At 36.8% G+C, this 27,410-nt stretch overlaps 1 protein-coding gene across 2 annotated transcripts in view; it reads right to left on the bottom strand.

The window, feature by feature from the left end:
• The window catches only part of PAPPA2 (pappalysin 2), a 400,048-nt gene that overhangs the window by 178,596 nt on the left and 194,042 nt on the right, over positions 1 to 27,410 (bottom strand). The gene's annotated exons all lie outside the window — the stretch shown is intronic.

The raw sequence follows: 27,410 nt of genomic DNA, 5'->3' as shown, positions 1-27,410 counted from the left end.
TGATCCCATGAATTCTTTGTCTTGAGAATTATTCTCAGGCCACAGTGAAGAAGGCCTTCCAACTCTCAGTTTCTTGTTCTTTCCATCACACTGCATGATCCTTGAATTCCAGTTCAATCTCTTTTTCAGTGTATGCCTACTTCAAGCATTATTTTTTAAAAGAAAAAGGGAAATAGAGGATAGAAAACATAAAGTAACAAAGAAAAAAATGAGATGAGTTAAAATCAGAGAAGGACATAATAAAGCTACTGCAAAGAATAACAATTATATAGACATCTCTCTTTCTAGTCCCTTAATCCATAGAAACTCTACCCTATTCCTATTACCTTATGATATTTACCAGATATGTTTATTGGTGACTTTGAAAGCACTAGGCAATATTATGTTTGCATTGATGCACAGAATTAAAGGTCTGTTAAAAACACATGACTTGTGGCTTATAGAAAAGGACACAAACATTTGGTCTCTTTCTAAACTCACATATAGTCAAAGACCTTTAGCTTCTCAGCATCAGTGAAACTTAAAACTTTACCATAAGCAAACAGTGCCTTTCTATTCTCACTGAAGTGTTATTTTAAGAAGGAACAACTAAACCAGAGCTCAGTGGCCCCTTAGACTTACTAGATGCTCCCCACAGTGGCCATGGTCTGCCATTCCAGAGATAGGAATGTTCTTATCACAGCGTCAGCTGGGCAGACAGCCTGTCCACACAGGTTGGAAATTTCCTTTACAGATTATGCTTTGTTGATGCTATTCTAGTAGTCAAGCTGCAGACACTGAAATCTACCACCCCAGAAGCTCATGTTAGGAGAGCATGACCCTTCCCCTCTAGCTTGCTCTGCCTCCCGACTGTTGATGTCATCTATTTCATCCAAGTGTAGGACGTGCTGGCAAAATCACCTGAGAAAGGGTAATCCCAAAGATTGTTTATTTGTTTTCTGGAACAGAACCAAAAACGGGAATAAAAGGGAAAACAAAACAAAACAAAAAGATCTTGCTTTAGAACCAAAGATGTTTAGGAGAAAAGGGCTTTTAAAATACCATCTTTTATTGACTTATAATATCTTGGAAAACTAGCTCTCAGCTGCAAGAAATCATCCAAACTCCAAGAGATGACGTCATATGTGATCGGGGGATAGTTCTCCTGCTGCTTTCCTGAAGACAAAATGTTTTCTGAGTTGTTGCCTGGTTTTCCCAAGACATTAGTCACATTCTCTTTTACTTTCTCCTTTATTAGAAATAAGTATAATTTCCTTTACTGACGAATTGATGATTTGGGGGTGATGATGATATCAAGTGAGTCTTCAACATGGAGATGTTTCAATAGGTCAGAAGGTAGAGAGGGGAAGAGAAAAGAGAATAAAATAAATGAAAAGAAAAAGAAAGAGAAGAAAAGAAAAGAAAGGGGAAGAGAGAATCAGAGACTGAGCATGGGCTCAGCTCAGGGTACCAAGGAAGAAAAGCCATACTCTTTCTCTGTTCCTATTCTTGGGTTCCAATTAAAATTGGGAGTTGGTAACTTGACAGCTTTCTCTCTCTTCTCTGCAGGCACTTCTCCAACCTCCCTGCTCCTGGCATGGCTTATTTTGGCTATCTGTGTGCTACTGGCTTCTTTGCCTGCCATCTACCAGTCTTGGACACCATCCTCCCATCCTCCCTCAATCCACCAGTTCCACTAATTTCTCTTGAGCAACCTCCAAGGGACCTCCTCCTCCACCCCCAACCTCATTAGCTGGTTCTCCTCATCTTCTTTTTCTTCCTTGCCCAATCCTCTCTCCCAGTCATAAATTACCCTTCCAGATGACAGTATTTATGTCATGCTGGTGGCAAACTGGGTATGGTTACTCAGACTCCTGTACTTCCTGGAGATAGAGATATATGTCATCAAGTATAAGGGGAGAATAAATTTTAAAAATCTAGAAAGAGTCATTAATTGAATTGATAGAAGAAACCTTTATTTTGCTGGAAACAAAGACTACCATCCAGACTTTCCTCTAAACCAGTGAGAGCAAACATGCAGAAGTCAGTGTGTCTGATTTGCATGCAGAATGCTCTGTCTATTGCAACACAGGTAGCCATTTCAAAAGTTATTCGGAACTAATGAAGATATATGTCTTAGCTTCTCAACCAATATGACCAGAACCCGGTTCATGGGCTTAGGATGAGAAAAAATGGACATTATTTTCAAATTTAGAGATTAGCACCTTACTTCAGAAATGATTAAGAGATAGGCTTGCCATTCAAATTAGCTTAATATTCAAGGGAAGGCAGAATGCCACACATAAATGCAGTGAAATGCATAAGGGGCATGCATTGACCAGAACTTTGTATTAAAAGGGGATAAACTGCATTAATCTGCTTAATTTCTGCCAGGACCTACCTTTCCTCATGCTCTGTACACTCTAGATAAGGATACTCACTTACATGTCTCCCTGAAGGAGTCAGAGTGACCAAAGTTATGTCTTGGTTTTTATAAATATTATCTCAGTAATAGGCTATCCTTGGGGCTGACATATCAAGCTGTTCTGCCCCATTGCTCAGGCTTGTTAGTTCTGACATGCCCCATGGAGAGTGCACATCTGCTTCACCATTCTATGACTGTTACCTACTGGTTTGGGATTAGCCATTGCCGGGTTTCCAGTCTACCATGTTTCATTGCCTCCCTGCCTTAGTGTATTCTCTTTGGCTTCTGCCATGCCCCTGACAGCTGGCTCTCCAGTCGCATCCCAGTATCTAAATGTACACACAAACTGCAACTACTGCTTAGTTCCCAACTAAACAAAGTAAAAGTGTAGGAAAAGTGATTCTTTGTGCTGTAGTTTATTAGTCAGTTAAAAAACCCCATTGTACTTTGATAGAAATTATTCATGAAGGAAGCCAGAAATAAGCAAAAGATCCTGAGCTGTCTGCTGTCTGAAGGAAGTTGAATCAGTATCAAAAATTGGCATGTAGAAAACAAGACATAAAGGATGGATGTGCACCTTGAGACTGGGACCCACAGCCCCACTTCCCACAGTCAGAGTAAACCCACGCCAAAGGAGGAGCCTGACCGCACTCCACAGTTGATACGCAGCCACCTGCAGCCACCTGCAGAAGGAAAACAGATACCCCTAAGGACCTTCAACCAACTCCCCTCACAGAAGCAACGTGTGCCTCATAGACATTTAGGTTTGGTTAAGCCTAAGGCTTCCTGTTATTACTGTAAAATACAGTTCTCTATCCAAAATATGCAGGAAGGTCCCCTGCCATTCCCATCCCCTATCCACTCTCTCACTATGTCTCGTCTTTCTAGGGAATATCACCTTTGACCTGATCCCCCACCCCATTCACTGGGCCCACACCTTGGGACTTGCGGGCCCCTGGAAGCATTCTCCAGGCTGCTCAGTGCAACCTCAAACACATAGTTTTCTCTGTTCCTGTAAAATTCCTTTTGCTCTAAGGTGCATGGAACTCTACTCATCCCCATATACTCACTTCCTTTCATTTTTTGTTTTCTGGTTACTGTTTTCTGGTTTCTGTTTTCTGCAGTAAAGAGCTCCAGTACCTGATTCCTGGGCTCTCCCCTTACTCCACCTCCTATCATCACCTGAGGAATTTCAACACTTGTGTGAAGCATCCACTGAAAACATAGTCTTATTCTCTCTCTCTTTTTTTTTTTTTTTTTTTTTTTGAGACGAAGTTTTGCTCTTGTTGCCCAGGCTGGAGTGCAGTGGCACAATCTAAGCTCACCACAACCTCCGCCTCCTAGGTTCAAGTGTTTCTCCTGCCTCAGCCTTCCTGAGTAGCTGGGATTACAGGCGTGTGCCACCATGCCTGGCTAATTTTTTATTTTTAGTAGAGACAGGGTTTCTCCATGTTGGTCAGGCTCGCCTCGAACTCCCAACCACAGAAGATCCACCCGCCTTGGACTCCCAAAGTGCTGGGATTACAGGTGTGAGCCACGGCACCTGGCCAACACAGTCTTATTCTTGACCTCCCTATTTCTAATGATCTTCACTCACTTCCCTTTGCCCATCCATTCTCATTGTCACCCTTATTCAGATTTATTTATTTATTTTTCATTTCCAATCTCATGAAGATTTTCAGTTCCACTTGTCTGTACTTTCAATTGTTTATGGCCATCTCATCTCCAGGGGTAATCTGAAATTTTCAATATTCTTCTTTTGCTCCCCTCACCTCAACTTTTCTATTTTCACGACTCTTAGTAGATGCTCATACCTCCTTCTTTGATGATAAAATCAAGCCCATTCATCATGAACTCTTTCACTGGGTCACTGGGTCTCTCTCTCTCTCTCTTTCTCTCTCTCTCTCTCTCTCTCTCACACACACACACACACACACACACGCACACACACACAATTTACTTCCTTACCTATTTGTATTACCTTTCCCCTGATCCCACAAGATGAGGTTTTCCGAGAAAATCCTAGCTAACACCCTCTCCTTTTTCTTCTTCCTTTCCAATTCAAACTTCTTAAAGGAATAATTTTTTCATCTCCCATTCACTTTTTTTCCATGTACCTCCTAATCCCACTATAAACTGGCTTTCATCTGCACCACTGTATCAAAATTGCTTTCATTAAAGTTGTCATTGACTACTTAAGTTTCTCTGCCCAGAAAATTAAAAAAAAAATTATTCTCTTATTGGAACTTCTTGTTGCATTTTTATATTATTAGTTATTTCTCCCTCCAAAAACTCTCTACTTCCTTTGCTTTCATTGCAATGCTCTTTCCTGGTTCTCCTCCTGCTTGTGAGACCAACAATCTCAGTCTCCATTGTGAGTTTCTCTTTTCCATTCTAATTTTTAAAAGTTATTTCCCAGGGTTCTGTTTGTGGTCCATTCTTTTCTCACTCTCCATGCTCACCATTGGGAACCCTTCTATTCTTAAACTTCAAAGCACCGTCACTATTCGAGTAACTCCTCAACATAAATGTAACTAGTCCTACCTCTCCTCTAAGATTAGATTCTTGTTCTTTTCCTAGCAATTCAATATTTCTACCTGGTTTGTGCACAGAAACCTTGAAGTCAGCATGTCAGTGTAATTGGCGGTTCTATCTGAGTACAAAATAAAGTCAGACAAAGTGAATTTCAATGCATCTGAAATAACGTTCCAGCTGGTGAATCTGTTGACTTGTTTTTCCATGAGTAGATTTGCAAGAAAGGTTGAGTTTTGGATAAATACAGAGAAAATATATGCCTGTGTCCATGGAAAGATTTAAAAATCAAGGACAAGAGAAGGAACACATTGGCATTTTGTCCTCTACCTAATCTTACAAACTGGATTTTGAGCTTTTTAGGAAGAAACAAAACTTCATAAAAAAAAAATTTGTAAATCCAGGATAGACAAGCAGTTCTGCTTGAAGTCCTAATAACAAAACAAAGTACTAATGAGGATAAGGGTTGCTGTCTCCATTTCTGGCAAGAATTAAGGGACGTCAGCACCATTCTGACTCTTGAGAGTTTTACAGCCTTGGATTGCATCAGGTGCCAACTCTCTAAGGCCAGCTTTTCCCCAGAGAAATAGGGCAGAGCATCATCTGGAAATGCTGAGTGTCAGCAGACAAGGTAAATACCATTGCCAGTGTTCAACGATAAATAGCAGGAGAGCCACGGAACCGGTGGGCATGAATTGTAAAGGCACACCCTTCTGGAGACTTCAAAAAGGTACACTGTATAAGGATAAGATTTTATAGTTACACATTGAGCTAATGTAATTTAACTGTTAATGGTAGTATGAGCTCATTCATGCCCACAGCATTATGTGGACTGCGGATATTCAGTTTATCTCTAAGACAATGCTCACAGTCTTCCCCACACCCATTTCTCCTCCCTGGTCCCTCTCTGAAGTGGTGCCACTTCGAATACTCTTTCTATGACACCAGTAGAAAACACAGAATTCCTCCCTCATTCCTTGCTCTCCTTCACTCCACTCCCTCAGTATAATCAACCAACTGCTGATGACCCCAGAAAGAAGAGACAAGGTGGTGAATCTTGTTTCCCTTCTGAAAGCCACACAAGAGACCAGACAGTATCATCACCAGAACATCATCAACCAGGAATATATTTGTTTCTTGAAATTCAAATATGGAAAATCTGACAAGACATTATACACAAAATATTAACTAATGTTTGCTAACTCATGTAGAAATGAATACTACTAGAAGCAAAATGGAATTTTCTCTAGAAATATTTGCGTTGTAAGAACTTGAGGTTGAAATAAAAGAAATAATCAGAGATTGAAAGGACTCAAAGTCTAGTGTCATAACACTTTAAGGTAGTCAGAATAATGCCCTCAAGGATGTCTGTGTCCTAGTCCCTGGAAGCTGGGAATATGTCATCTTACATGGCAAAAAGGACTGTTTAGATTTGACTAAAAGTACAGGCCTTGAGACGAGTTTATTCTGGATTATCCCAGTGGACCCAATCTAATCATACAAGTCCTTAAAAGCAAAGAACTTTTCCTATGTGTCATCAGAGAAAGAGATGTAGTGACGGAAACAAGATCAGAGAGAGCTAGAATGCAGGTTTTGAAGAAGGAGGAAGGGGCCCAAAGCCAAAGAATTCAGGCAGCCTTCAGAAACTGGAGAAAACAAAGCAATAGATTGTCCTCTAGAACTTTCACAAAGGCATGCAGCCTTGTTGACATCCTGATCTTAGCCTAGTGAGATTTATGTTAAATTTCTGACCTACACAAGTACAATACATTCATGTTATCTTAAGTCACTTTGCTTACAATAACTTATTACAGCAAGAATCGAAAGCTAATACATCTCTTTTCACTTCAAAGTAATACCATTGGAAAATAAAAGAGCATAAAGAGAGTGAACATCTGGCTTTAAAAGATGGTATCAAAGGAAAAGATTTGTTTAAAAAAAAACCCTGAGACCAGAATTATGGACTCAAGAGGAGGAAAAGAATGTATTCCACCACACCAGTTTTTGGCAATATTTTACCCAGCATATCAAGAGAGCCATATAGTAAAATTTATTTAGAAGGGTAGGATAAAAATAGATAACTCATCATGTACAGATATTTAGAAAGACAAAATATAAAGCACACAAAAGAAAAGTGTAGTGAAAGAGGTCCCCAGGAGAACTTGAGAGAAAACGGTCAAGAGGGAGCCAGTGTGTCAGGAGCACAGGCTCTCAGGCCGGAAGAACTTAGTCTCTAGACTCATCTCCTCCACTCAGTGACTATGTGGCATTGGCAAGGCACCTACCATCAATGTATCTCAGCTTCCTCAACTGTAAGATGGGAATAATAAAAATAACTATATGAAAATATAGTAACTAATATATAAATATATAGTTATAGTAACTAATGAAAATAACTACATGAAACCCACCTCATACAGTTATCGGCAGGTAAAAAATGGATAACATCTTCATAAATGTGACACTTTATAGTGTCACACATACACATTCAATAAATTTTATTATGAATACCAATACCTATGGTTTCAAATATCTACTTAGCCAGAAACAAAGTTCAAAAGTCATAATGTAGGAAAGCAAGTGTTATCTCCAAGACTTGGCGGAGAGCTAATCATGGCTTATGTCTAAGGAGCAGGTATACTTTGCTTAAAAGAGGCAATGGAATGGAGGCAATCCCACAGTGCAGAAAGGAAGAAAGCATACTTCCATTCAAGCCCTAAAGTCAATCCATCATGGGAACCTTTCAACAACAATAAAACAGAAATGAAACTCTCCTGTGCACAAACTACTGTTTTCCTGGTAAGACACAGAGTAGTGTGGAACTTACATTAGTGCTTTTGAAACCTCCCAAAGGCAAGTTCCAAAATGGTCACAGAAGAGGGATACAGTGATTAACCCCAACCTCAAGTGAGATGATCCCTGCCTGAAGTCTGCTTCTGCTAATAGCAACAGCACCTCCAATAAATACTTTTCTTGACTCTCAAAAATTTCAAGAAACAACAAAGAGATATGATAGTGTGATTTTAATTCTCACTAATAAGAAATAACTAGCTGGTGATGTTGAGTGAGTAAATTTCCTTATTGAAATAAACCTCTATATTTTTAGTATTTACAGCAGCCCAGGCTGATAACACTAAAATTTCAAGCTTTAGTAAATTAGATTTCCAAAAAGGAAATGATTCAATGCCTAGCACTCTTAAGGGGAAAATGGCCCTTTGGAGGTGGAAGGATAGAAACCTTAAAAATCAATTTAATTGTCCCAATAAAACAGAAAGGAGATACAAAACATCAAAAAGAACCAGGTATTAAAAGAGAACTATCTGGGAAGCTAAAATTTTAAGAGAACACGTGTTGATTTTGGAAGGAGTAATAGCATAAAATGGTTAAAAATAGAGCAAAAAAATAAAGCCTTGAACCAACATAAGCATGAAAAAATACAAAGAATGATAAATTTTAAAATGTATTTGTTTTAGAGCATTGATAAAAATAGAATATACTGATACAGAAGGGAAAAGAAAAACAACCTGAACTCTTAGAAATCTGCCTTGCTACCAAGATGAATAATTATTCAAGTGGAAATCTGCTCAATAATTTATTTACCTGGTACCACTTATTTACTACTACTAATAATAGTGATCACAATTAATTCAGTCCCAACTGTATGCCACATGCTTTGTATATATTTTCTCCTGTAAATCTCATAACAACTTTATGAGGTTAGCACAATTACTTCATTTTACAGAAAAGAAATTAAGGCTTTCAGAGGTAAAGTGTCTTCCCTCAGCTCACACAGATTGTAATTTTTGGAGGAAAGTTTTAAACCTGGATTCCTCTAATTCTAAAGCATGCATTCTTTCTTCTAACCTTAAATTGGTTTCCCTTATTATCTTCAAGTCACTGTGCTAGACTCTGGCAATGAAAAGATACAGAAGACACGGCTCTTGTTTTCAAGGAGCTCAGTCAATGAGCAAGACAATTATGTGAACAAATAATTAAAATACAATGTGACAGGCACCATAGTAGAAGTGTGTACAAAATTATATGAAAGAACAAAGGACAGAGTGAAAAATATGCTTAGATAATCAAACATTAATAAGACACTGTAGAATTTTGTGGTAGATCTTGTGCGTTAGTCAGCACATAATTATTCCACCTTCCTTCTAGTCTGTCTTACTGTTCTGGAGGACTGAGAAGCTAAATTTTACATTTCTCCAGTTTCTTTGCACCCAGGGATTTGGAGGAGATTTACAGTCTACCATCAGTAGCTCTTCATGTTAGAGTTAAAAGGTGACTGTGAGATGATCACCTTGCTTCTCACTGCCTTCACTGACTTTGCCTGCAATGGCTGGGCAATAGTGTTCTGGCATCCAGCCACGAGCAATGTGGGTCTTCAGAGACAAGCTATGGGGCAAACCCTCTTTGCTGGTGTGGATCTATTTAGGCACAGCATGACTTAGCAATGGCATCAGTGGTTTCTTGATCTCCAGACAGCTGCTGGCCAGCTTGTCCCTGAAACTGGTAGTTCTAACGGAAGCTTCAGAATTCCCACTTCCCTTTCTGCGGCAGGTATAGCAGCTCCACTTGCAGACCAGTTCCATAATCTTACTCTGAGAGATAGTTCTAGATATCCAACCTAAATTCTACTACTCTAGCCCTTACAAAGATTTTGGAAGCAATTCAATTCCTGTGTTTAATCCCTTTTTGGTTAAAATAGCTACAGTGGTTTCTGTTTTTTGCAACTATATCTTGACTGATTCAGAGACATTATTCCAACTGTGTTTTCAATATTTGATATTCATTCTCATTGTAGAAAGGCCAGGAAAGATATATTTAAGCAAAAGAACAATGCAACAAAGAGAAATTACATTCTTCTGACTGAAGAAATAGTGCGAGAACTGTTTTTGAATGAATTAGTCTCCAGAATCATAGGAGTTACTCATAAGACCCCAAAAAGACCTGTTTTGGTGTTTATATAACAAATAATTCCAATCTTTGCAGATAATAGAGTGATGCAAGGAGGCTAAAGACTGAAAGATATTTCAATTCCTGATACAGGAAACAGGAGAGATTTGGAAACTATAAATTAGTTAGCTCAATGTCAATTCCCAGAAATATTTTCAAGGCATTATTAAATAAACAAATTTTTACTACTTAGATAAGGAAGAAGTAATTACTGGAACTATCATGAGCTCACCAGGAAGAAAGAATCATGCAAAACTAATCACATTTTATTGTTGTTGTTTTGATTATTTTGTTGAATTTTCTAGAGCAAGACACTGTTTTGGAGAGTGTATCCTTGATTCAACAGGACGTTGGATAAATCTCTCATGAGATCTTTATAAGGAGGGTGGAAAATGTGTATAATTATAGATTTATTTTTTTTTATTTTTTATTATTTTTTGAGACGGAGTCTCACTTTGTCCCCTAGGCTGTAGTGCAGTGGCCCAATCTCAGCTCACCGCAAGCTCCGCCTCCCAAGTTTACGCCATTCTCCTGCCTCAGCCTCCTGAGTAGCTGGGACTACAGGTGCCCACCACCTCACCAGGCTAGTTTTTTGTATTTTTTAGTAGAGACGGGGTTTCACCGGGTTAGGCAGGATGGTCTCGATCTCCTGACCTCGTGATCCGCCCGTCTCGGCCTCCCAAAATGCTGGGATTACAGGCTTGAGCCACCAGGCCCGGCCTATGATTATAGATTTATAACAACTCACACTAAATCCTGGGACTGCCCCCAAAATAGTTTTTTATACCTAGACCCAGATATCTGTATTTGCCCCTATTTCATTCAGTAATTTAATCAATGTCTTGCAAGAATTCATACCATGTAAGTTTGTCAAATTTGCAAATGACATGACTGTTAAATTGGCCTCAAAAAAGTTATAATTATGAGAGTAAACTCAGAAAGTAAAATCTAAAAGTTTCTGATGTAAAATCTACACTTAAGCACACACACACATAAACAATTACTAAAATACAGCATTAGAAACTCTGGGTTTAACATCAATCAATGGGAGGAAAATGCCTATAGCTTTCAGTTGCCAACTGTGTTCCATGGCTCTCCTGGGGGAAAATGTAGACCCTTAGGCTGCAATCCTAGGCGCAAACACTGTGTACTGCCACGAACAGATCTGTCCTGGATCAGTGCTATGCTTCTTTAAGGAAATTACAACTTTGGAAGACATGCCCAGAAGAGGTATACTAAAAAGGAGGAAAATCTGGCAACCATGCCATGTGAAGAATAGTAGAAGAAATGGTGCACATTTAGTCTAGATGCCAGGGGTGGGGGCAACCTTAAAATAGTTTAAATATTTGAAAGTTGATTTCATGTAAGAGCCTCACTCTGTGCAGCTCCAGAGGAAAAAACTGGGGCCAATGAGCAAAATTATACACATCCATATATTGCCTCAGTATACAGAGAGACTTACCAAATTATAGTTGTTAAGAAATGACATCCCTAACACTAGAAATATTTAAGCAGCAGCTAATGGGTTATTTGGCAGATATATTAAAGAGATAAGATCTTATATTAAGCAGAATACTAAATTGAACCATCCTTTAAATTCTAAATTGTCACAATCTTGAAGATTAAACACATTCTCATTATTTCAATGATTATCTTAATACAAATGATTTATGTATCTGTATATCCTCTTTTTAATTTTCTTATACTTTGTGAATGCACCTACTACGGTAGCTATTGTTATGAGTTAAATGTGTCCCCCACAAGATGTTGGAGTCCTAACCCTGAATACCTGTGAAGGTTGCCTTATTTGGAAATAGGGTCTTTGCAGATAATCAAGTTAAGATGAAGTCATTAGAATGGGCCCTAATCTAATATGACTATGCCCTTTTAAAAGGAAATTTGGACACAGGGACAGATTCACATAGAGGGAAGATTATGTGGAGACACAGAATGAATGTCAGCTACAAGCCAAGGAATGCCTAAGACTACTAAAAGCTAGGAGATGAACCTGGGACAGAATCTCCTTCACAGCCCTCAGAAAGAGCCAACCCTGCTGATCTTGGACTTATAGTTCCAGACCTGTGAGACAATACATTTCTGTGATTTAAGCCCCCCAGTTTGTGGGGCTTTGTTACAGCGGCCCTAAGAAACTAATATAGCCCTCATGACCTCAGTCAACAGGTCATATATCTCATTAGTATAATCCTCCTACCCAACCCATATCTCCATTCTTAGTTTTCTTTTTCATTCATGCCATAAAAATTCTGCTAGTTGCTTAGCTTAAGCTACAGCTAGACACTTATACAGCCAAATATTTACTAAATTCTATAGAATTTCCTTTCCCAAAGTCTAATGTATAATATATCTGCATTTTTCCTGTCCCGCTGCCACTATCTGGAATAGATTCTTTACTTCTGATGTTCAATAATGTCTTCCTATTTTTCTGTCTCTAATATCACATCCATTCTAGTCCACCCTGTACAGCATCAAAACTGATGTTCTTCTGTCTACTCTTGATACCCCATGACTTACATAATAAAGAACTTAGATTTTCTTTTAGTTTCCTTTGCTCAGGTATGGCCAGCACCACTGTGGCATTGATTGAATGAGTGGATTTACTCATTAACACCAAGTATGGCTTTACTTTTTTATCTACCTCCCTGCTTTGCTGATGCTGTCCTCCTTCTACATCTTTAATTATCAAAATTCTAACTGACATTCAAGGCCTCTTTTCTATAACACCTCTTCCATGAAGCCTTCACTGATCACCCCAGTCTAAACTAATATCTATATCTATACATCTATATCTATTCGGCCTATATCTGAATCCCTATGTCATTTAGTCTAATCTAAACACACAATATAGCAATAATATTTAAGCCTGCTTTGGCAATATTTGCAAACAATGAAGACCTTACTTCTAGATACATAAAAAGATATTTATATGAATTTCAATTATGCATCAACCACCATAGTATAATATCAAAAATATGTAGTATCTGGAATAGATTCTTTATTTCTGATGTTCTATAGTGTATTATTATTTTTCTGCCTCTAATATCACTGGTGTTCCTCTATTTACTCTTGATACCCTGTGGCCTACACAATAAAGAACTTAGATTTCCTTTTAGTTTCCTTCCCCCAGGTGTGGCCAGCACCACTGTGGCATTGATTGAATTAGTGGATTTCATATGTATATACATATGTGTGTGTGTGTGTGTGTGTATATATGTGTGTGTGTATATATATATATATATATATATAATAGAGAGCATTCCTTATTTCATTAGCTGGAGAAAGATCCCAGAAGGCAAGTATCATTCCTTTCTCAGCGTGATAGCAAGTTAGCACATCATCTTGCATATTATCAAGTGCTTATTCAATAGTAGTTGACTATGTTGATGCTGGAGATGGACTCCAAATGGAAAACAAGGCAGATAATCCTTCATTTTTTCCCTCTCCTAGGTTCACTGATACTGTCCTGCTGTAGAGTCCCCTATTAGGATGTTAGTCATGCAATGCCTTATTCACCCCCATAGCTTTAGCTATCATATATATGTTAATATTTTCTAAATTTATATGACACTCAGATCTACATAACCACACAGATAATAAGTAATAAGTATCTCTAATTTGATTACCATACAGGCCTCAAATTCTCACCCAAACTTGTTGTTCTTTCTGTTTCATACTGCCTGAGCTATCCAATTACTCAATTTAAAAACTGAGAAATTATTTTGGACTCTTCCTCTTCCTCACCACATCGCATTCAACTAATTGCCAATTTCTGTTGGTTCTATTTATAAATGTCTCTTAAATCCAACCACAGCCTTCTAGTAAGTTTCTCTGTTCCGTGTTTTGCACCCCTTGAATACAAACTCCATGCTTTCTCAAGACTGACCTTTCTAAAAGGGCAGATCTAATCATGTTCCTTCTCTGCTTTAAGGAACTCTAAATGTCTTACTATGGTTTACAAGACTTTTCAGGATCTGGCTGCTGGTAACCTCTCAGGTATCAATCTTTCTACTTCCTTCTAACTCTCATGAATGTTTCCCTCTCTCTTATCAGGGCCACTGGGATTTTGGACCAATAGCTTCTTCCTTCCCTGCCATACCTATCTCCAGGATAACTTCTTTCCATCTGACAGATTTTGATATAGATATTAATTCTGGGAAGGCTTTCCTAATACCCTAAATCCTGGTCGGGTGCTCTTGTCCACTAGCTTTTGTGATACCTTTTACTTTCACTGCCAGAGCACCTGGCAGAATGCTGCTTCTTGAGGATTCCCCAATTAAACCACAGACTGTGGGAGTAGGAATGCTGTCTGGGCTTGTTCAGTACTGTGCCCTGAGTATGAAGCACAGGGTCTGAGACTTAGTAGTTGCTTAGTAATTCTTCTCTGAATTAATGAGTATGTCCCCCTCACCTCTAAAGTCAAAGTATAAAGAACTTTCAATGACCAATGTTCTTATAAGACCAGTTTACTTTCTCTATTTCAATAAAACAGAAAGTCTAGAGTTCAGTTTAGTGCATGTAATGCTGTCAAAAATAACTGACTTCTGGTGTGTGTGTCTCTGTGAGTGTATATGTGAGAGAGAGAGAAAGAGATTACAGAAAGAATGCTTCATTTGAAAGCAGGATTTGAAGAAAATCTTTAAAATGTTCTAAAGCAATTGAGGAAAGAGGTTTAAGAGAAGAGAGAAGAAACACAAAAAAATGACTAAAACACTGGATGACTTCACGAGTTTTTACCATTAGCTGAGACACATCATGTCCGCTCCAGTTACCAACAATAACTTCTCTTCCCGGGAAAAGCTTCCTATTTTTAACCCTAGTGTAATGCCTGTGGAATTACATTGCCCATTCCCACTCAGGCTCTGAGAGCTTATCATCATAGAGTGTTTTTGCCAAGAATCGCTCTGCCCTTAGTCACCACACAAAGAGTTGTCAAAGACAGACTGGGGAGAGAGGTTGGGCTTTGGGTGTAGTTTTGTTTCTTGCTGCCTACCAGTGGCAGCAGGTCCTATATACTGCTCTTTGGAGTTTAGCTGTTTCAGATATAACTAGACTCTGTGGTTTCAGGGGATTCTATAGCAGAGCAATATCAGCAAACCTAGGAGAGGGGAGCAATGAAGTATTATCTGCCTTGTTTTCCATTTAGAGTTCATCTCCAGCATTAATATAGTCAACTACTATTGAATAAGCACTTGACAATATGCAAGATGATGTGTTAAGTTGCTGGGACCTGTGCTCAGGGAACCAGAAAAGAGAGAGAAAGTTCAATAATAAACGTATATTCAGGAAACAACAGGTGCTGGAGAGGATGTGGAGAAATAGGAACACTTTTACACTGTTGGTGGGACTGTAAACTAGTTCAACCATTGTGGAAAACACCATGGCGATTTCTCAAGGATCTAGAACTAGAAATACCATTTGACCCAGCCATCCCATTACTGGGTATGTACCCAAAGGATTATAAATCACGTTGTTATAAAGACACATGCACATGTATGTTTACTGTGGCACTATTCACAATAGCAAAGACTTGGAATCAACCCAAATGTCTGTCAGTGACAGACGAGATTAAGAAAATGTGGCACATATACACCATGGAATACTATGCAGTCATATAAAAGGATGAGTTGGTGTCCTTTGTAGAGACATGGATGCAGCTGGAAACCATCATTCTCAGCAAACTATCACAAGAACAGAAAACCAAACACCTCATGTTCTCACTCATAGATGGGAACTGAACAATGAGATCACCTGGACACAGGAAGGGGACCATCACACATCAGGGCCTACTGTGGGGAGGGGGGAAGCAGGAGGGATAGCATTAGGAGATATATCTAATGTAAATGACAAGTTAATGGGTGCAGCACACCAACATGGCACATGTATACATATGGAACAAACCTGCACATTGTGCACATGTACCCTAGAACTTAAAGTATAATAAAAAATAATAATAATATACAAAAAAAGAACAACACATCAAAAAAAGAAAATATATTCAGAAATCTGTTTCTGAAAAAAATATATTCTGAAAATCTAAAAAGAGACAATATTAATTTTGCTTTATTTTAAAAATTAAACGTTTACTTTTGATTTATATATCCTGGGGCAGTGATGGAAGGGATCTTTTCTGAGGCTCTCAAAGCCCTTAATCTGGCCCAGGAAAAGGTGTGTAGAGTCAAAAGAGAAAAGAGGATGAACTCTTAGGAACAGAAATTTTTATTTTTTATTTCTTTATTTGTATAATTTACGGGGAACCAGTGTAATTTTTTTACATGGATATATTGTGTGGTGGTGATGTCAGAGCTTTTAATGTGCCTATTACCCAAATAACATACACTGTATCCATTACGTAATTTCTTATCATCCACCCCCTTTCCACTCTTCCACTCTTCCGAGTCTCCACTGTCTATCATTTTACACTCTGTGTCCATGTGTGCACATTATTTTTATCCAACTTATAAGTGAGAAGATGCCATGTGGACTGATGTAAGATGGCATCTTATTGTGGTTTTAATGTGCATTTTTCTCATGATAAGAAATGTTGCGCATTTTTTAATCTACTTGTTGGCCATTTATATGTCTTCTGAAAAATGCCTATTTATTTTCTTTGCCCATTTTAAAGTGATTATTGTTGACTTGTTTGAATTTCTTGTAGAGTCTCGGTGTTAGTTCCCTGTCAGACGAATAGTTTACAAATATTTTCTCTAATTCTGCAGGTTGTCTGTTCAATATCACAATAGATGCAGAAAAAGCATTTGATAAAAGTCAACATCACTTCGTGATAAAAACCACGAGCAAACTAGGCATAGAAGCAACATACCTCAAAATAAAAAAAGTCATATATGACAAAACCACAGCCAACATTATACTGAATGCAGAAAAGTTGAAAGCATTTCTTTCAACAAGTAGAACAAGACAAGGATGTCCACTTTCACCACTCCTGTTCAAATATAGTACTAGAAGACCTAGCCAGAGCTATCAGGCAAGAGAAAGAAATAACAGGCATCTAAATTAGAAAAGAAGAGGTCAAAGTATCTCCGTTTACCAATGACATGATTTTATGTCTAGAAAACCCTGAAGACTTCACCATAAACTCTTAGATTTGATAAATGAATTTAGTAAAGCTTTAGGACACAAAATTATCATACAAAAATCAGTAGTGTTTCTATACATCAATAATGATCAAACTGAAAAACAAATTAAGAAGGCAATCCCAATGACAATAGCTATGAAAAAAAAAAAAAAAAAAACCTAGAAATACATGTAGCCAAAGAAGTGAAAAGTCTGTATACAGAAGACTATGAAATACTGATGTATAAAATTCTAGATGGAAAAACACCCCATGCTCATGGAATGGAAGAAGTAATGTCATTAAAACAATCATACTGCCCAAGCAATCTATAGAGTCAATGCAATCTTTATCAAAATGCCAACTTTTTTTTCAAAGAATTAGAAAAGAATCCTAAAATTCATAAGGAACAAAAATCAGCTTGAACAGCCAAAGCAGTCCTAAGAAAAAAACATAGCTGGAGGCACCACATTACCTGACTTAAAATTATACTGCAAGGCTACAGTAACCAAAATATATAAATGTATATACTTATATATATTATATCCAATATAAATACAGACTCATATATCAATGGGACAGAATAGAAACCCCAGAAATAAAGCCTTATATCTATAGTCAACTGATCTTTGACAATATCAATAAGAATATACACTGGAGACATTATAACCTTTTAAATAAATGTTGCTGAGAAAGTTGGATTGCCATATGCAGAAGAATGACATTGGACCCCTATCTATCATCATATACAAAAATCAACTAAGGATGGATTAATGACGTGAACGTAAGACTTGAAACTATAAGAATACTAGAAGAAAACCTAGGGAAAACTCTTCTGGACATTGGTCTAGGCAATGACTATGAATGACTATGATCTCAAAAGCACAGGCAACAACAACAACAATAGACAAATATGAGACTTAATTAAACTAAAAAGCTTATGCACAGTAAAAGAAATAATCAACAGAGTGAACAGGAATAGTAAGTTAAAAAAAATAGGCAGAAGAAAAGAAACTGGCAAAGAGGTCTGAGAAACAATAATGAAGAGGTACAAAGAAATCCAGCAGAATTGCCATCTCCAAAGCCAAGGGAGAAGATCATTCTAAATGTTCCTGGCAATTCAGGTAAGAGAACAGAAAATTATCTTTCAGAAGTAGAAACAAGGAAAAGGTTGGTAACTTTGACAAATGCAATTCCAAAAGAGCAATAGAGACAGAACCAGATTGCAGTGAGTCCAAGAGAGAATGGGGCATAAGGAAGAAAAGGTATCGGGCATAGACAAGAATCTCAGCCACAAAGAAAGACTATAAGGAGGAAAGGGAAAGATAAGTCAGCACGCAGAGAAAAACTGAAAGCTTTTTATAATAAAAGACTTAATCATTACTAAATTTGTTGAAAAGGAAGAACCCAATAAAGAGAAAGAAAATGAAGAATAACAGAAAAGACCATATAAGAAAGAAAATGAGATGCAGAGCTCAGCAGGGGAGATCTACCTTGGATAGCAATGTTGAGGAGACTGTTGGTGCCCCATCCAAATAGGCACCTCCACCTCCTACCTGCTGTGATTATTGACTGCTAACAGCTCATGGATGGTCCCTTTCTTTAGAGAATTTCCTTAGCCAAATAGCAGCTGCCTCACAGAAGGATATGTCTGCCTCCTCCCAGGAGCAGTTCATAGACAATGATTGATTGACAGAAGGGCACAAAAAGCCAATCTCTTTGTCCCAAGGTGGGACTAAATCCATGTTGCAATTCATTCTCCAGAGCTCCCTGTAAGATCAGACTGAAGTTAGACTCCAGCTGAGACCACATCCTTGCTTAGCCCCTTGTCCTGCCTTATCCTGTTTTCCTCATTGCTATTAGCTAAAATAACCCCTCAATAAATCACATGTACCCAAATTCCTGTCTCAGGCTTCACTTGTTGTGAATCTCTTCAAAGACAGAGAGGAATACATGCTAATACAATAAAAGACGAGGATGTAATGGAAGAAAGAATGCAGAGTTTTGAGGATTGGTGTCCTTCCAGTGAGGGAATGTTCCTTTAGTTTTTGCTGTGTTCTGAATGAAGTGGAAGGGGGATGATCCTCTAAGAGTGGTGAGTGAGATGATGAGTATGGAGATCTGAGAAGACTTAGAAGGCATGAAACACACATTATGAGGAACATGAAATAGGAAACAACTTACTAGGGGGACATAGGAGGATTGGTTGGACGGTATTCAAAACATATACTTCCATGCTCACCTTTTCCCAAATCCTGTTGCAACTCCTGCTTAAAAGTAGCAGACTAAGTCACTAAGAAGTGACTTCTGTGTTTAAAATGGTGGTGTAGAAGCAAGCTGGCTGCACTCCCACTCCTCTCCAGAGAGAAAACCAAGAACAAATATAAATTGCTGAGGTTATCACTAGCAATGTTCCAGAACCAAAATGAGATGGAGACAATTCCCAGGGTCACAGAGAGGTGAGAACTGGACTCCCATATCTAAGATGCTCCTCCCTACAACCTGCCCAGCACCATGCATGCAGAAAATTCCCCCAACTCATGGTTTCTACACTGGAAAAATTAAGATCAAGGTGGATAATTAGCTTCCCCACTATCTTGGGTTTCCTGGCAGGAGAACTAACTGTCCCTGTCTCAACCCATGGGAAGTATCAGGAGTGACTGAAGGGGGAAACATCCCTGAGGACAGCCAGAGACAATGAAGAGTAGTGGAAGACCTAGCCAGAGCAATCAGGCAAGAGAAAGAAATAACAGGCATCTAAATTAGAAAAGAAGAGGTCACATTATCTCCATTTACCAATGGCATGATCTTATGTCTAGAAAACCCTGAAGACTTCACCATAAACTCTTAGATTTGATAAATGAATTTAGTAAAACTTTAGGACACAAAATTATCATACAAAACAATGAAGACAACAGAGAGACAAAACAGAGAACAAAACAGAGACAATGAAGAGAGGTGAAACTACCATCCCCAGACCTGGAAACTCTGCTTTGTACTTTAGCCAAAGAAGATGCAAAATCAGAGTGTCTGTTCAGCAGGACCATGTTGTAGCAGATTTGTTCCACAGGTCCCTTGGGCATGAATCCCTAGCCAGCTTTCCCACACTACTGGTATATTCCCTTTAGGACCTCTCCAATTTGGTGCAGGGCACACTCTGATTGTTTACTAGAACCAAGGTAAATCTGGACTTAAGGTGCCATCTAGTGTTGAAAAGGAGGCAGCAACCTAGTGGAAAATAAAGAAAAGCAACAGATAAATTAGGTACATTACAAAGAATCTCTAAGCAAACATATCCAGTATAAAACAAAACAAGCCAAAAAGAGAAGTTTGAAGTAAATAGCTAATTCGTCAATGCAAAGACATAGATGTACATCCACAAGAAACAACAACAGCAAATAGGGAACCAGGACCACCCCCACCACTGCCCTCAAAAATGAACAAAACAAAGAACCAGTGACTGATCCTAATGAGATGGTTCTATGTGAACTCTCTAACCAAAAATTCAAAATAGTAGTGTTAAGGAAACTGAGTGATCTCCAGTATAACACAGAAAAACAATTCAGAATTTTATCAGAAAAAATTAACAAAGAGATTGCCATAATAATTTTTTAAAAAACAGAAATATTGGAACTGAGAAATACATTTGCTGAATTAAAAATTATATTAGAGGTTTTCAACAGCAGAATGAAGCAAGCAGAGGAAAAAAAATAGTGAGCTCAAAGACAGACTACTTGAAAATACACAGCCAGAAGAGAAAAAAGAAAAAAGAATGAAGGAATAAAGATTGCCTACAAGGTATAGAAAATTATCTCAAAAGACCAAATCTAAGAACCATTGGTGTTTAAAAACAAGTTGTGCAAGAGCAAGGGACAGAAAGTTTATTTAAGAAATAATGACAGAAAACGTTCTTTTTTGTTTGTTTGTTTGTTTTTTGAGACGGAGTCTTGCTCTGTTGCCCAGGCTGGAGTACAGTGATCTTCGCTCGCTGCAAGCTCTGCCTCCAGGTTCATGCCATTCTCCTGCCTCAGCCTCTCGAGTAGCTGGGAATACAGGTGCCCACCACCATGCCTGGCTAATTTTTTATATTTTTAGTAGAGATGGGGTTTCACCATGTTAGCCAAGATAGTCTTAATCTCCTGACCTCATGATCCGCTCGCCTCATCCTCCCAAAGTGCTGGGATTACAGGCGTGAGTCATCATTCCTGGCTGACAGAAAACTTTCTAAAGAAAACTTTTCTCAGGAAAACTTTCTTGAGAAAGAGATAAAATTCTAGATATAGGAAGGTCAAAGAACACCAAATAGAATTGAACCAAATAAGTCTACTCTGAGGCATATAATAGTCAAATTCTCAAAGGTCAAAGAAAGGATTCTAAAAGGAGCAAATGGCACATAAAAGAAGCTCAAATTTGTCTCGCAGCAGACTTCCCTATGGAAACTATACAGATCAGGAAAGAGTGGGACATTGTTTTCAAAGAGCTGAAAGAAAAATACTGCCATTCAAGTATATTGTCTCTACAAAAGCTATCCTTCATATATGAAGGAAAGATAAATTATTTCCTAGATGAATTAAAGCCAAGAAACTTCATCACTACTGAACCTGTCATATAAGAAATGCTAGAGTTCTTCCATCTGAAAAAAACCCCACTAATATGCAAAAGAAAACATTTATAGGTATAAAACCCACTATTAAAATTAAGTATACTGAAAAATGTAGAATACACTAATCGTGTAATTGTGGTGTGCAATCAACTCATAACACTAGGAAAAAGCCCAGAAGACAAATCTATCAAAACTAATAATAGCTACAACAATCTAATAAGAGATAAGCAATATAAAATATGTGAATTGAGACAATATACAGTTAAAATGTGGAAGGGATAAAGTATCAACTTTTAAAAAGTTTTCTCTTTATTTCTTTGTATTACTTTCCTTGTGATCTAAGGTGTCATCTCTTTAAGATAACTTGTTATATCTATAAGATGTTTTCTTGAAGCCTCATGTGGCCACAACACAAAAGTCTATAATAGATCTATGAAAATTACAAAGCAACAAATTAAAACAATCTACCAGAGAAAATCACATAACCAAAAAGGAAGACAGTAATAAAAGAAGACAGAAAGAACAAAATATGTTACAAAGCAACCAGAAAACAAGCAAGAAATGGCAGTAGCAAGTCCTCGTTTATTAATAACTGAATATAAATGAACTCAATTCTCCAATTAAAAGACATATAGTGATTGAATGGACAAAGAAACAAGACCCAATTATATGCTGCCCACAAGAAACTCAATTTGTTTATAAAGACACACATAAAGTGAAACTGAAGGTGTAGGAAAAGACATTCATGCAACTAGAAATCAAAAATGAGCAGGAGTAGTTATATTTATTTCAGACTAAATATATTACAAATCAAATAATGTAAAAAGAGACAAAGAAGGTTACCATGTAATGAAAAACGGGACAATTAAGCAAGATAATATAATGATTATAAATATCTATGCACCAAACACTGGAGTTCCCAATTATATAAGGTATACATTAATAGATGTAAAGAGAAAGACTGCAATACAATAATAGTAAGGGGCTTCAACAACCCATTCTGAGTAGTGGACAGATTATCCAGACAGAAAATCAACAAAGAAATATCAGAGTTAAACTGTACACTATAGTACATATTCCCAACTGACATTTACTGATCATTTTACCCAACAGCTACAGAATACACACTCTTTTAATCAGGACATAGAATTGTCCAGGATTGATGATTTGTTAGGACACAAAACAAGTATCAAAACATTTTCAAAACTCAAACTCATGTCAAGTATCTTATATGATTATAATGGAATAAAACTAGAAATTAATAGCAAAAGGAATGTCAGAAAACACAAACACATGGAAATTAAGCAATGTGCTCCTGAATGACCATTACATCAATGAAGAAATTTAAAATTTTCTTGAAACAAATGAAAATGGAAATACAACATACCAAAATTTATAATACAGCAAAGGGAAGTTTATAGCAATAAATACCTATATGAAAAACTAGAAAGACTTTAAATAAACAAGCTAATGGTGTACCTCAAGGAACTAGAAAAGCAAGAACAAACCAAACCTCAAGTTAGGAGAAAGAAATCAAAAAGATCAAAGTAGAAATATATAAAATTAAATCTAAAAGGAAAACAAAAAATAATCAACAAAAGATTTTTTTATGAAAAGATAAAACATACAAACTATTAGCTAGAATGGCTAAGAAAAAGAGAAGACTCAAACCAGAAACAAAAAAGACTTCAGCATAAAGACCCCTCTGTATTTCTGATGCCTCAGAAATACAAAGAATCATTAAAAACTGTTATGATTCAGTATATGCCAACAACTTGGAAAATCTAGAAGTGAGTTAATTTCTGGACACATACAAGCTACAAAGATTGAACCATGAAGAAATAAAAAATCTCAACAAACCAATAACAAGTAAGGAGATTTAAGCCACAATAAAAAGTCTCCCATCAAAGAAAAACCCAGGACCTGATGACTTTACTGTCCAAAATTACCAAATATTTAAAGAACTAATACCAAATTCTACTCAAATAACTCTTCAAAAAAAATTGAACAGGAGAGAATACTTCCAAACTCATTTTATGAGGCCAGCCTTACCCAACATCAAAACCAGACAAAAACACAACAAAAAAAGAAAACTACAGGCCAATATCCCTAATTACCATAGATTCAAAAATCCTCAACAAAATATTAGCAAACCAAATTCAACAACAAATTAAAAAGATAATTTACTATGGATCAAGTAGGATTACCCCAAGAATGCAAGGATGGTTCAACATACGCAAATCAATAAACATGATACATTACATTAAAATAACCAAGAACGAAACCCATATGATTATTTCAACATAAGCTGAAAAAGCATTCAATAAAACTCAACAACACTTTATGATAAAAACCATTAACAAACTGGGTACAGTAGGAACATACCTTAAAATAATAAAAGCCATATATGACAAACTCACAGCTAACATTTACTGAATGGGGGAAAATTGAAAGACTTTTCTTTAAGATCTGGAACAAGACAAGGATACCCACTCTCATCACTGTTATTAAACATAGTACTGAAAGTACTGGCCAGAATAGTTAGGCAAGAGAAAAATAAAGGACATCCAAATTGGAAAGAAAGGACTCAGATTAGCCTTGCTCACAGATGACATGACCACATAGTTAGAAAAAACAAAAGACTCCACCAAAAAACTGTTAGAACTGATAAACAAATTCAGAAAGTTACAGGATACAAAATCCACATATGAAAATTAGTAGCATTTATATACAGCAACAGCAAATAATCTGAAAAAGAAATAAAGAAAGCAATCCTATTTACAGTAGTTACTAAGAATATAAAATACCTGGGAATCAATTTAACCAAAGAAGTTAAAAGTCTATACAAAAAACTAAAAAAAACACTGATGAATGAAATTGAAGAAGAAGGTGCAATAAATGGAAAGGTATTTCATGTTTATGTATTGGAAGAATTAATATTGTTGAAATAACTACACAAAGCAATAGACAGATTCAATGCAATTTCTATCAAAATAACAATGACATTTGTCACAGAAATAGAAAAAGGATCCTGAAATTTATATGGAACCACTTAAGATCCCAAATAGCCAAAGCAATTCTGAGCAAAAGGAACAAAGCTGGAGGCCTCAAAATACCTGATTTCAAAATACTCTATAAAGTTATAGTAGCCAAAATAGCATAGGTACTGGCAAGGAAAAAAAAAAAAAAACCACATTAACCATTGATAATTGGAACAAAGTAGAGAATCCAGATGTAAATCCATGCATTTATAGCCAACTCATTTTTGACAAAGGTACCAAAAACATACAATAGGGAAAGGACAGTCTCTTCAATAAATAATGCTGGGAAAACTGGATAACCATATGCAGAAGAATGGAATCAGACCCCTATCTCTTACCACATACAAAAATAAAATTAAAATGGATTAAAGACTTAAATCTAAGGCCTCAAACTATGAAAATGCTATAAGAAAACTTTGAGGAAACTCTTCATGGCATTGGACTGGGCTAAGATTTCTTGAGTAACACCCCACAGGCAGAGGCAACCAAAACAAAACTTGACAAATGAGATCATATCAAGTTAAAAAGCTTCTGCACACCAAAGGAAACAATCAACAAAGTGAAGAGACAACCCACAGAATGGAAGAAAATATTTGCAAACTACCCATCTGATAAGGGATTAATAACCAGAATACATAAGGATCTCAAACAACTCAATTGAAAAAAAATCCAATAATCCAATTTGAAAATGGACAAAATACCTGAATAGACACTTCTCAAAAGAAGACATACAAATGGCAAACAAGTATGTGAAAAGGTGCTCAACATCACTGATCATCAGATAAATGCAAATCAATACTACAAGGAGATTATTTCACCCTAGTTAAAAAGGCTTTTATCAAAAAGTGAGGCAATAAAAAATGCTGGCAAAGGTATGGAGAAAAGGGAACTGTTGTATACTGTTGGTAAGAATATAAATTAGTATAACCACTATCAAGAACAGTTTAGAGTTCCTTCAAAAAACTAATAATAGAGCTATCATATGATCCAGCAATCTCACTGCTAGGTATACATTCAACAGAAAGGAAATCAGTATATCAAAGAGATATCTGCACTCCCATATTTATCACAGCAATATTCACAATAGTCAAGATTTGGAAGCAACATAAGTGTACATCAACAGATAGATGGATGAAGAAAATGTGATACATAGATGCGATGGAGTACTATTCAGCCACAAAAAGAATGAGATCCTGTCATTTGCAACAACATGGCTGGAACCAGAGGTCATTATGTTAAGTGAAATAAGCCAAGCACAGAAAGACAAACTTCATGTGTTCTCATTTATTTGTGGTAGCTAAAAATTAAAACAATTGAACTCATGGTAATAGAGAGTAAAATGATGATTACCAGAGGCTGGGAAGGGTAGTGGGGGTCAGGTGGGGGGATGGTTCATGTGTACTAAAACATAGTTAGATAAAATCAGTTAGATCTAGTATTTTATAGAACTGGGTGATTACCATCAAGAATAATTTATTATACATTTAAAAATAACTAAAAGAGTATAACTAGATTGTTTGTAATGCAAAGAAAGGATAAATGGTTGAGGTGATGGATACCCCATTAACCCTGATGCGATTTTTATGCATTGTATACCTGAATCAAAATATCTTATGTACCTCATAAATATATACACCTACTATGTACCCACAAAAATTAACAATAAAAACTTTTTAAATGGATGAAAGACTTAAACTTAAGACCTAAGACTATGAAACTACTAGAAGAAAACATGCTCTAGGACATTTGCCCAGTTTAGGCAAAGATTATTCTGTAAACCTCAAAATCACAGGCAACCAAAGCAAAAATAGACAAATGGGACTACATCAAACTAAAAAACTTTTGCACTACAAAGGAAACAACTAGTGAAGAGACAGCCCACAGAATGAAATAAAATATTTGCAAACTATTCATCTGATAAATGATTAATAAACAGAAAACATAAACTAAAAAACCTCAATAGTAAAATAACAATAAAAATCCAATTTAAAATGAGGCAAAAAACACAAATAAACCTTTCTCAAAAGAAGCTATGTAAATGGCGAACAGGCATGTAAAAAAAAAAAAATGCTCAACATCACAAATCCTTAGGGAAATTCAAACCAAAACCACATGAGATAATATCTTACCCCAGCTAAAATGGCTTTATCAAAAAGACAGGCAACAACAGATGCTGGTGAGGATATGGAGAAAGGGATACCCTCATATACTGTTGGTGAATGTAAATTAGTACAGTCACTATGTATGGAGATCCTTAAAAAAAAATTAAACTAGTACTACCATATGATCCAGCAATTCCACTACTGGATACATATCCAAAAGAAAAGAAATCAATATATTGAAGAGATATTTACACTCTCATGTTTACTGCAGCAGTATTTACAATAGCCAAAATATGGAATCAACCTAAGTGCTCATCAATGGATGAATGGATAAGAAAATGTGGTATAGATACACAGTGAAATATTATTCAGCCATAAAAAGAATGAAATCCTGTCATTTGCAGCAACATGGATGGAACTGGAGTTAAGTGAAATAAGCCAAACACAAAAAGACAAATATTGCATGTTCTCATTCATATGTGGGAGCTAATAAACATGAATCTCATAAAGAAAGAGGGTAGAATTGTTGTTACCAGAGGTCAGGAAGGACAGAAGGGAGGGAGGATAAAAAGAGGTTGATTAATGGGTACAAACTGAAAGAAGAAATAAGACCTAGAGTTTGAAAGATCAGTAGAGTGACTATAGTTTACAATAACCTATTGTATATTTCAAAATAACT

The sequence above is a fragment of the Piliocolobus tephrosceles genome, chromosome 1 (genome assembly GCF_002776525.5).
Source record: "Piliocolobus tephrosceles isolate RC106 chromosome 1, ASM277652v3, whole genome shotgun sequence".
Lineage (NCBI taxonomy): Eukaryota > Metazoa > Chordata > Mammalia > Primates > Cercopithecidae > Piliocolobus > Piliocolobus tephrosceles.
Note: the sequence above shows the minus strand (reverse complement) of the source record. Positions and strands in the feature narration are given on the sequence as shown.